General features: G+C 43.0%; 1 long non-coding RNA gene across 2 annotated transcripts in view; it reads left to right on the top strand.

Annotated features, from left to right (window-relative positions):
• Positions 1-12,238, top strand: part of LOC110399964 — a 239,234-nt gene that overhangs the window by 124,656 nt on the left and 102,340 nt on the right. The window lies entirely within an intron of this gene.

Raw genomic sequence — 12,238 nt, 5'->3', positions numbered from 1 at the left:
TGTCCTGTCTTCTGGGATGCATAGCTTGTTTTGCTGAAGTTATTGTACCCTACATGAAAAACGTAGTATTGGTTAGAGAAAATTGCTTGCTACAGTTGAAAATGTGAGGTGATCAAGTTTCTAACATCTCTCCTTTGGGGACTCAGTGAACGGTAACACTGAATATCCTGTTATGAGATTTTACAAGAAGTTACTTCCTTCTGAGATGGGTAAAGGTGTCAAAAACTGTTTCTTCCATCGTATCAGCACTAGTAAGCAATTGTAACTAAGCAATTGCACCCCATAGCATCCATGGCTGTGCAATAATGCAGGCTGATGTGGTACAGGGGAAAGATTTCCCTTAAATCTCTCAAATCCTATCTTTCTTTCTTGCAAAGTGGGTTTATACTTAAAATATCTCACTTTCCGTGTTCTTCTCTCTCCATACCCTTGCTGCTCCCTAAAGCACTCTATCCCCCTCATTTAGGCATGGACTGTCATTCTGCAGAGTTCCCAGGAGCTGTCTCCGGCTTTCAGTGTTCTTTGGTTGGTTATGCTTTGCAGCTGCACCACCTTGTTTAGCACCATGCCACTATTTGAAGAAATCCCTGAGGAAGAAAAGAGGCATCCTTCCCTGATGGACAGACTTGCTTTTCCTCTTCTGAGTAAAAGCAGCGTGTAGCTGACTGAAGCTTCCATGTGCCAACCTTAGCAACTCTTACTTCCCTGAGTGAGAGGTGCAAAGTATGCTGGAAGAGAAGAACAAAAAAAAATACCAGTGGTTTATTATTGAGACTGAAATTTATTCTTAAACCATAAGGAGTCATCTCTGTAAAATGAAGTGAAATTACTTGGTAATAACATAGCAATCTAAGTGGATCAAAGCGTGCACACTTCCTAAATGCAGATTGTCCATGATACTCTAGTATAAAGCAGGTAGATCTAGTCAGGGGGGATATGCCTCACTTGCTTGGTGTCTATAAACCATTTTCATAGAATCACAGAATATACTGAGATGCATAGGGATCACTGAGTCCAACTCCTGGTTCCCCCCAGCGCCACCCAAAAATCAGACCATATGTCTGAGAGTGTTGTCCAGACGCTTCTTGAACGCCAGCCAGCTCAGTGCCATGACTACTTCCCTGGACCTCTTAAAGAACTTTTTCTCTCCTTGCTACAGCAGAGGTGTGATGGTGGCTGGGAAATGTACCCTTTGCGCCCTGTGTGTTTCCTGTAGCATGTTAACAGGCAGTATTCCACAGTTGTGCAGCCTTAGCAACTCCGAGGCAGTGGAGTAGCCCCTCAGTTTTGTCCTGAAAGACTCTAGCCTGGTAAACAAGTATTGGCACAGCTGAAAAAGGTGACGCCTGCCTAGACCACTAGTGGGCTATCTCTTCAGCAGTGATTCCTAAAGGATGCCGACAGCCAAGCCCAGTTTAGGACTGGCTCATTGACATCATCTGTGTGCGGTAGCTGGAGTAGCAGTGAAGGGCGAAGTGGATTGGGTGTGTGTTGCTGCCTGGATGTGTTGTTCCACACCATTATTCCCAGATTCTGATGGGTTAGAAGTCCCTTGAGCGGGGAACCTAGCACTGTTTGGTGCATTGTGATGCCTGTGCTGATTGGGAAGCTGCTGTGCTAGCTATGAGGAGACCTGTGGGGTGGCAGAGCCCTGAAGAGCCACGCACACTGCTGTTGGCAGTGGTACTGTACCAAGTGCCAAATGCCAGAGATGGAGCCAGTAGTATCACAATATGATGTTGTATTTTGAGGTATCTCCCTTCCTCATCACGGTATCTTAAAGCCTCAGTGTTTTCATTGAATTTAACTGCATACAATGCCACTGATTACTACTATACTTGATTTACGGAAAGAGAGATGAGATGCCAAGAGACACAGGGCATGTTTCGTATATCTAAATTACATACAAAAAAAAGTACAGTCTTGGTCAAGTTAACCAAGCTTTCCTGGAATCAGGCAAGCCATGTTAACTGAAGAATGCACCTTGATTAATTAGCAGTCTGGTCACAGTGACAGTATTGCTTTGAAAATGTGAAATAGCATCTCTGGATGGGTCTTTCAGCAGTACTAGCCTGCTCAAAGCTCCCAGTGCGATCTCTAGCCTTGTTCTGCCCACTCGGCTCTCAAGCAGAGTGGATGACAAAGTAGAGGAACTGGACTAGATCCTCACGGGTCCCTGGCTAGCATTTCAGCCACTGGAACACTCTTTCCATGGAGACTGTTCACAATGGGTCTGTTCACAGCACTTTATGAGAGGGTTTTTCAAGAGTCTAAACACATTTCAGTACTAGTGTGAGTGCTTATTCTCCAGGACTCTTTGACATTGTGGAGATTTATTTCCTACATCCATTCATTTACCTCTTTCTATCTGTGAAACAGTTGCTTACATGACTGAAATCTTTTTGCCTTGCTCAAATATTCAAGACACAAATTGCAACTTGAACAATTTGATGGAGCATGGTTCTCTAAACTGTGGGTGTCCAACCCTTTGGCTTACATGGGCTGCATTGTGAGAAGAGGAATTGTCTTGAGCTGCATATAAAATATATAACATAGTTAATGTGCATAAGTATAAAACCTCTTTTTTATATATTTGTTATTAAAACATAGAAAAGAAAGCAACAACAACAAAAAAAAAACTAGAGGATTGGACATGTGTCCAACAGAATAATGAATTTTTTCCCTCAGTTGAAGAACTTAGCATAAATCAGTTAAAGGCCTTTGCCCAGGCAAGGACTGGAAGATGCCACAGGTGTTTCTGTGCTGGACTTGCAACGTGAAAGTCCCCTAAGAACCAGGCAGTTGTGATTATTTTTGCAGGACTTATTTTCAGTTTTATTAAACTCTATTCACACAAACACTCTTTAGTTTTTAAGATTTCAGACAGTTGTCTGCTTTACAATGCCTTAATGGCAAAGCCTCATAAAGAGTATTCCTTATTGGTTCTAGATGAAATTTTCATACTTTATCAGTGTAGTATTTAAAGAAAACAGTAGTTCTTTTTCTACCATTAGGTTGACTGCGTGGTTCCAGGGAATATTTATTTTTTAAGATGTATGACTTTTGTCCCTCTTCCTGTCAGAGCTTAAGCATTTATCCAAGTAAATGCTCATCATAATAGCTTGGATACAGAAATGTATCTAATTATGACCAGATGGGTCAAAGTGCAGTAATTTACCTTCCTTCTGTAGAAGAATCGTAGAATCATAGAATGGTTTGGGTTGGAAGGGATCTTTAAGATCATCTAGTTCCAATCCCCCTGCTATAGGCAGGGACACCTCCCTCTAGACCAGGTTGCTCAAAGCCCCATCCAGCCTGGCCTTGAATGCTTCCAGGGAGGGGGCATTCACAACCTCACTGGGCAACCTGTTCCAGTGTCTCACCACTGTCACAGTAAATAATTTCTTCCTAATATCCAGTCTATATCTGCCCTCTTCCAGTTTAAAGCCATTTCCCCTCATCCTGTCACTACCTGCCCTTCTAAAAATTCCCTCCCCAGCTTTCCTGTAGGCTCTCTTGAGGTACTGGAAGGCCACTATAAGGTCCCCTTGGAGCCTTCTCTTCTCTAAGCTGAGGAGCCCCAGCTCTCTCAGCCTGTACTTGTAGAGGAGGTGCTCCAGGCCTATGAACATCTTCATGGCCCTCCTCTGAACTTTTTCCAACAGCTCTATGTTCTTGTGTTGTGGTCCCCAGAATTGGACACAGTACTCCAGGTGGGGTCTCATAAAAGCAGAGTAGAGAGGCAGAATCACCTCCCTCGACTTGCTGGTCACACTTCTCTTGATGCAGCCCAGGATATGGTTGGCTTTCTGGGTTGCAAGCTCACATTGCCCACTCATGTTGAATCTTTCATCAACCAACACTCTCAAATCCTTCTCAGGGCTGCTCTCAAGCCAGTCTCTGCCCAACCTGTATCTGTGCTTGGTATAGCCCTGATCCAGATGCAGGACCTTGCACCTGGCCTTGTTGAACTTCATGAGGTTGGCATGGGCCCGCCTCTCAGGCCTGTCCAGGTCCCTCATGGATGGCATCCCTTCCCTCTCACGTGTCAGCTGCACCACTCACCTTGGTGTTGTCTGCAAACTTGCTGTGGGTGCACTCGTTGTCTCCTACAAAGATGTTAAACAATACTGGTCCCAGCACCAATTGCTGAGGAACGCCACTCGTCACTAGTCTCCACTTGGACACTGAGCCATTGACCTCAGCATTCTGAGTGTGACCATACAGCCAGTTCCTTTTCCAGCGAGTGGTCCATCCATCAGATCCATTTTTCTCCCAATTGGCAACCGGTATGTCATGTGGGATAGTGTCAAACGCTTTTTTGCACAAGTCCAGGCAGATGGCATCAGTTGCTCTTCCTTTCTCCACTGATGCTATAAGTCCATCGTAAAAGGCCACCAAGTTTGTCAGGCATGACCTGCCCTTGGTGAAGCCATGCTGGTTATCACCAATCACCTCATCTTTATTTTCCATGTGTGTTAGTAGGGCTTTCATGAGGATCTGCTCCATGATCAAGATTTCTTTGGCCCAGAATGAGCTATGCAGCTGTAGGTTTATCTCACACCGAACAGGAGCAGTCCCACTACTGCATCCTGTCTGTAGTAGCCAAGGGGCCAAGAGACAAATTCAGTTTAACAGAGGAAAGTATTGACTAAAATCATGATGTGCATTTCTTTCTTGTAACCTTGCAAATGTGCTCTGTCTGTATGAATTGGTTGCAGAACACTGATGCTCTTTCAGTCACCGTTTCAAGTTAATGCCACGGTGATCTGTACATTTACTGTATCTGTTGAACGGCACTTTATTACTCAAAGCCCTTTTTCTCTTGCCTGTTCTGTTAAATAATGCAGAGAGTAACAGCAAATGATAGCTCAGTTTGTTGGCTTGGTTTGATGTTTCTGTGCCTGTGAATGCAATGTTTGCTGTGCTGCAATTTAAGTGCAGAGTCTGCAATGTGTGTGCTGTAATTCCTACCTGCAGTGAAGGCCGCCATCAGCCAGAGATGTCTGGAAAGTGAGTAATGTTGGACCACCAAAAAAGCAAAATGCATGTTGTGTTGCTAAAAAGGTTCAGATTTAGCATTTGTAAGTGGGGTAAAGAAGGATGTTTCCATCAGTCTTGTCTCATCTAGCTTTCACCCTGGACTGTAGATAAAGAAATTGAGATAGGTAACTTTTTCCAACCCAAAGCAGTACATTCAGCAAATAAAATCATTGGAAAAACCTCTCCTTGATGCAGCAGTCCAGCCTTTGAGCTGTAACAACTGCAAACCTGTTACAATTTAATTACTATCCAAGTGCTGATCTTGAATTAAATTTACAGTCAAGAGACAGTTCCTAGCAGAAAAGCCATAGTGATAGCTTTTGTTAAGCCCTGTGTTGTTTACCTCAGCTGTACAGTTGTTGGTGAATGAGCAAAAGACACTCAGCTGTTCTCCTAGACTCCAAAGAGGTCCACCCAGGGGAGATCAGAAAAAGAGCTGTGTCTGTTATGTAATTAAGAGTTTTTACAAGGCCATCTTGTATTTCCACCAGTACCAAATTTGCTCTGATTATGTAAAACCAGAATAAGCAAGCTAAGAAAGGAACTTTCCTTGAAAGATCACAATCAGATTTAGTTTATTTATTTGTCAACGGTTTACGGGCGTTAGGCCCGATTCTGTGACAAAGGGAACGGGGGACCCATGGACCCACATCCCGGGAAAAGGGGAAAAGGGTAAGGAGATGGCCCTGAGAGCAAAGAACAACGGCAACAATCTGAGGAGAAACAAACTAATTTACTAAATAAGATATCGGAATGCAAAACAACACACTATAGTACAATATAATTACAATTTAAGCTGATAAATCCAATACAGAGAGAGAGAATGTCCCAAAATCAAGGTAGGCCTTACTCTACTACTGACAATAAGACGGCTGGAGAGCGAGGTGCTGCCAAGACGAGAGACGGTGGAAAAAGGGACGAGGTCTCGTGATCTGCAAGTCTTTATACTGCGAGCTTTTATCTTTTCCCTCCGGCTGGAAAATGGTAACAGAGGAGCAAAGTACCGTGGGGACTGTAGTAGTCCTTCTCTTCTGAGGACCAGGTACATTCACTACATGATGTTATGATGTGGAGTAACACTATATTGGAGTACCAACAACCGAAAATCATAAACCCATGACAATTATAGCAGTACTGTTTCACATCTTATTAAAACCTGATTTTCTGCTTGGTGCCAGCTTCAGACTGGGAAAGATTATGAGTTTTCTCCATGTGAGATGGCTCTATTTCCTCACACAAGGAATAATGCAAACCTTATAAAAATCCGTGGAGAGCCTTCCAACAGAATCAGTGGGCTTTGGACCAGGACTTTGAGAGAGATAGTGAAAGCATGCAACAGGCAATTGCAGAGCAAAATCACAAAACACTAAGTAAAGGAGGAGATGGTTGGCCACAGTGGCAGAGAGGATACTTGTTGCTTGCCTTCCACGTTATAATATTCTGGCTAAGGGCTACCAAGGTGACACCTACAAAAGGCCATTGTAGATGCTTTACAAGGTTGTCTTCCATATGAAAATAGAAAAAGAGAATGAGGAGGAAAAATACTGTGAGCTAGCCTGGATAGAATTCAGTGGACTTAACCATGGCATCTGTTAGATTTCAGTGGAAGACAGAAGCACTTAATTTTGGATGATTTCTGTTGTTATGGCAGAGATTTTGCTGATGAATATATCAGTTTCTGAGTCAAAGCTTGTTCACTTTTAAGATTGGTCTGAAGCCAAACCAGAGTCTTAAGAAACTTCAGACTTGGAAGGATCTTGGACAATATGTGTACATTAGCTGAAGCAAAACCTTTTATGAAACCTCAAACAAGCGCAGAAAGCTAGGATTTCAGTTCTGGGGCCACATGTTGTAAAAAAGGCCTGGGCTTTATTAGTTTGTTGGGGATTTATTTGCTTCTGTTCTTTTGTTCTCTTTTTCTTCATCTGTGATTTCACCTCCTCCTGCTCACACTTCACTGTTAGCTCCTTGCTTCTGGTCTCATTTCTCTGTTTCCTTCAGTCAAGAGTTCAGAGCTTCCAACTCAGATTAAAAGAATTATATCAACATTATCAGTTGGACCAGATTCAATTGGCAAATCCTCTTCTTTTCAAGGATACTATTTGATATACTGTACTAGCTTTTTACTTTGCGAATTTATTTTGAGAGCTTTCTTCAAATTTCTGAAATTTTGCTAGTATTAAATTATACTACTCATTTTGTCCCCTGAGATACTGAAGCATGTTTTTCTTTTAAGGAATTACATAATTCTTCAGATGGCAACATGTCTCTCTTGCACTGTTTTCAGTTGTTCTCATTCTCAGCTTTCTCACAAAAAGTGCCATCCCTGTTCTGCACCTGCCTTCTTCTGTGTTCTCCACCACTTGGGCTAATCTATTTAGGACCAGATTCTGTAGTGTGGTGGCTTGTCTGGCTCAAACAAGTTCTGTAGAATTTCATTCTGCATGTAAACTAAAGCTCACATCACACAAAAATGTCATTGTGTCTTTCTCTTTAAAACAGTGGGATTTACCCCATTGACATGGTTTTTACGCTAAGCTCAGGTTTGCAAATTTGGTGTGTAATGGAGTGCTAGGGCAAAGCTGTCTTTGGAGTCAGGGGAATAAAGGCTATTATAAAGCTGATATATGGGTAGGAAAATCTAGGACTCATTCCTACAGCAAAACTTCTCTTTATTCTTTTAAAATAATTTAAAGCTAATGTAAGGCAGAGTATGTCCTGCTCTCTGAGATGAAGTCAGTTAGAATTTTGTATCTGAGAAAATAAGAGCAGATTATACAGTGGCTGTCCATCCCCTTGTATCTTGGAAGACTCTTTGATTGATTCTCTAACTCAGGACCCAGTTTTTCCAATCTTCCTTGAAGATATGCACTGGCTAAGCTAAGATCTTGAAAAGTATTTAGGTGCCTGACCCTTGCTTAAGACTGAACTCCATTGATTTTGGCTGAAATCTGCAAGCAGGCCCATTGATTTCAGTACAGAAGACTGAAATCAATGCTGTTCAGATATGCAGCTCAGGAAGATGGAGCCACGCCTGCTGGCTCTGACCAACAGACACTTGTGCTTGTCTTTAACTTAAAGCACGTGTGCAGCCATACTGCCTTTTCTAAACTTCTCAGTGAACAGATCCAAATTACTGCGAAGAGCATCAGCTGCACATGTACCAGTACCCTGAAATAGTGAGAAACAAGGCAGCAGTCCACTGTGTAACTACTGTGTCTTGAAAAGTAAGCCTTGGCACAAGCAGTGTTTTTCCATTGGTAAAGCAGAAGTCCTTTGGCCTACGGCTCATGCCAACAGCTCTGGAACTGAGTGCTGCTACTGGTAATATTCATAGTCTGTCTGTAAAGAGTATGGCAGCCTTACAGATGCAGGCCAGTACAGTAACATGTTGCTGGTGTGATAAACATGGATTTGAAATAAAGCTTAAAAACAGAAAATGATTTGGCGACAGTGAGTCAAGGGTCAGGTCTAGTCAAGTTCTCCTAAGTGCCAGCTGATCCTCTGCCAGGTCTTCTCCTTCATCCACAGACTGATTTCCCTTCAGCTGTGTTGGCATCCCTCTGCTTCGGTGCTGCCATGACTTTATGCCAGGCTTGCATTACAAATTCCCAAACACTGGACTAGAAGAGGTTCAAAGATCTCTCTTTAATTTACAGGAAATGTGCCATGTTTCAACAGGGTTACAGGTTTGCTATTTCTTTTTTTAACCCGTGTTGTGTTGCTAAGTCTGATACATTTTATCATTAGTATCAATGGTATTTGATGTCCTGCAAAACTTGCGATTGAACAAGAATCTCAGCCATTACTTAAAAAGCATATTTCTAGACTCAGTGTTGTTGGGAAGTAGCTGAAAAATACTCTGTTTGAGGTACTTAAAAATACTAAAAGTGAAAAATAATAGAAGTGCTTATATACTCTGAAAACTGAGAAATGTGAATACATGAAAAAATTGAGCTCCTCTTTGATTGTTTGGGACTGTTAGAACTGTTTGTTGTCCCCAGTTACTTACACTGTTCTCTTACTTGAGCCTCTCTTCAAGAAGAGTGGATCAAATAGCAGGCACGGGTTTGGCTTACATCAGCCTTCTCTCAGTTTCAGGTTAAAGGAGACCCAAGCAGGGAATAAATGTTGATATTTCTTTGCTCCATCCAGCCCCTGCCCCCTACTTTTTCTTCTTCACCTTTTTTTACTGAGTTAGGAAAGCTCAGAGGGTTCTGCTTATTTTTTGAGGTTTGCTGCATTTTGCTTTGTGAGTGCAAAGATTACCCTTCCTTAGTTTGAAAATATCACCAGCAATGCTGATGGTTTGCTATCTGCAACTCTGGTAGCATGACTGGGCAGTGCTTAGCGATTACAAAAGAGGGCTTTTCTTTTAGGTGTCTGAACTAAATGCAAACTTTTGTTGTTTATGAAATGCTTAAGACTTTGCTGATGTTTTATTTATTTTTTTTTTAAAATGGGTTAATTGAAAGTGTTAGGCCTATATGGGACTTTGATAATGCAATACCTGCACAGGTTCTCAGATCAGTGTGACTCTTTAGGAGTGAGGTAGGGTACCTCTGTGCCACAGAACACATCAAGCTGAGGAAGTGCTTTGGACTCCCTGTGCCACCCACCAGCTCCCAGATGCATTTGGTCTGAGTAGTCATGACTCTGTTTCCCTGCAGTGGCCTCTGGTTTGTGTTAGCAGGAGTGGAATATGGTTCAGGTCCAGTAAAGGTGCCCTAAGAAGGTTGAAAGGCTCCTTTTTCCAGAATAGTTTTAGGAAAGTCAAAGTAGAACCTTGAGAACTTTTGCAAGGCAAGCACGTCATTGCCTTGCTCTTCTCTGAGGATTTCAGGCTAGAACCTTATTAGCTCTGGACTGATGCCTTCCTACACACAAGGATTACCTAAGCATTAGAGGTGGATGCTCAAACATAGATAATAACTAAGTTCAGTTCCTAGCTTTTGCTAACTGGCTGTCCTAGGACTTTACAGGCAAGCACACTGTCTCTACTCTGCTTTTTGTTTTTTTGTGTTGTTTTTTTTTTTTGTCCACATCCCATTTCTGCCTTCACTTGAGATACATTCTGTTTCCCACCCACACCTTTCCGCATCTGAGAATTACTTAACTTTCTGAAGAGGAGTCCTGTGAAATGTATCCCACACAGATGCACTGCTAGGGTGGAGTTGGGAATAGAGCATGGGTGGAAGGAAGTGACTGGGACAGATGAGGGAAAAGAGTGGCAAAAGGGACAACATGACACTACAGCTTCGGTGTTCAAGGGACCAGAGCTGCTTATTCTGTAGCACTGTGGATCTGGGACCCCCAGAGTCCTGAGTTGGAGGACCATGAATAAACTCCCAGCTAACCCCAAACTTGCGTGGGATTTACTGCTCCAGCTAGATGCATACAAGTCAATATAGCCTGATGAGATTCATCCTGTGGTACTCAGAGAGCTGGCTGATGTCATTGTGAGACCTCTCTTGATTATTTTTCAATGGTCTTGAGGATCTGTAAAGGTCCCTGTCAACTGGAAGCTGGCAAACATCCCAATTTTCAAGAAGGGCAAGAAAAAAGACCATGGTAACTACAGGCCTGTCAGTCTCACATTGGTGCCTGGCAATTTTCTGGGGAAGATTATCCTGGGAGTTTTTGAAAAACAGCTGAGAGATGATGCAGTCAACATGGATTCACAGGGGGAAAGTCCTATTTAATGAATTTAATCTCCTTTTATGACAAGGTTACCCACCTAGTTGACCAAAGAGTGCCAGTAGATGTGGTCTTCTTGGATTGAAAGCAGAGCTTTCAATACTGTTTCTCACAGTCTAATAGTATCTTTCTGGATAAAATATCCAGCAAACAACTAGAGAAAAAAGTGGGTGAACAATTGGCTGCTTGTTTGGGCTCAAAGAGTTACAGTAAATGGGGTTACATCAGGCTGGTGGCCAGTCATTAGTGAGGTTCTTTAGAGCTTCATTTTATGGCCTGTTCTCTTTAATGTTTTCATCAATGACTTGGATACAGGCCTCAAAGGCATACTAAGATTGTGGATGACACTAAATTGGGAGGAGCTATTGACTCTCTTGAGGGCATAGAGGCGTTGCAGAGAGATACTGACAAATAAAAGGGATGGGCTATCACCAACTGAATGAAGGTTAACAAAAGCAAGTGTTAGATTCTGTATTTGGGATGAAGCAACCCCAGAAGCATGTATAGCCTAGGGGACAAGAGACTGGAGAGCAGCCCCACAGAAAGAGATCTGGGGGTTCTGTTTAGGAGCAATCTGAATGTGAGTTAGCAGCGTGCCCAGGCAGCCCAAAGGGCCAACTGTACCTAGGAGTGCATCAGGCCCAGCACTGCCAGCCGGGTGAGGGAAGGGGTTGTCCTGCTCTGCTCTGCTCTGTGTGGCCTCATCTCCTGCACTGGGTGCAGCTGTGGGTGCCACAATGTAAGAAGAACAGAAGACTAGGAGAGAGTGTCCAAACAAGGGCTACAAAGATGAGAAAGGGTATGGAGGGCAAGATGTATGAGGAGCAGGGTCAGATTGGGTGTTAGGAAAATGTTCTTCACCAGAGGGTGGTCAGGCAGTGGAATAGGCTCCACAGAGCAATGGGCATGGCCACAAGCTTCCAGAGTTCAAGGAGCATTTGGACAATGCTCTCAGACTTAGGGTTTGGATTTGAGGTGATGGTGTGGAGCCATGATGATCGTTGTGGGTCTCTTCCAACTCAGGATATTCTATGATTCTATGATTCTAAGCTGATCTTGCACTGTCCCCACAGAGAACTCCAGGAGCCCATGGTGTGCACACAGAATTGAGAGCAGCCTAAGTAATCAAAATAAAGATTGTGGCAGGGGAAGGATGTACTACATACTGTTTGGGTGGCTATCTCTAGGGCAGGTGTTCCCACAAATTTTTATCTTGTGCCTAATCATAGGGGCTGTCCTTTTCCATCAGCTCCCTGGCATGAGTGCCTTCTCATCTTGTGCTCACCTCTTTGGAACTCTCGTGACTTCCTTTGCCTGTCTACCAGTGTCAGCTAACAAGCTTCTCCCTTCCCTAGGCCTCTTAATTTCTCTTTTCTTTTGTTACTTGCTTGTCTCAGCAACTGGCTCTCATAAATACTCCCTACTTACCATCATGGTTTCTTGGAATGACAGTTTCTTTGTGTGCAAGTAAGTAATTTGTTGTAGAAAAAGTATAATT

Source organism: Numida meleagris, chromosome 1 (assembly GCF_002078875.1).
Source record: "Numida meleagris isolate 19003 breed g44 Domestic line chromosome 1, NumMel1.0, whole genome shotgun sequence".
In the NCBI taxonomy this organism is placed as follows: Eukaryota; Metazoa; Chordata; class Aves; order Galliformes; family Numididae; genus Numida; species Numida meleagris.
This window is presented reverse-complemented; position numbering and strand designations above follow the sequence as displayed.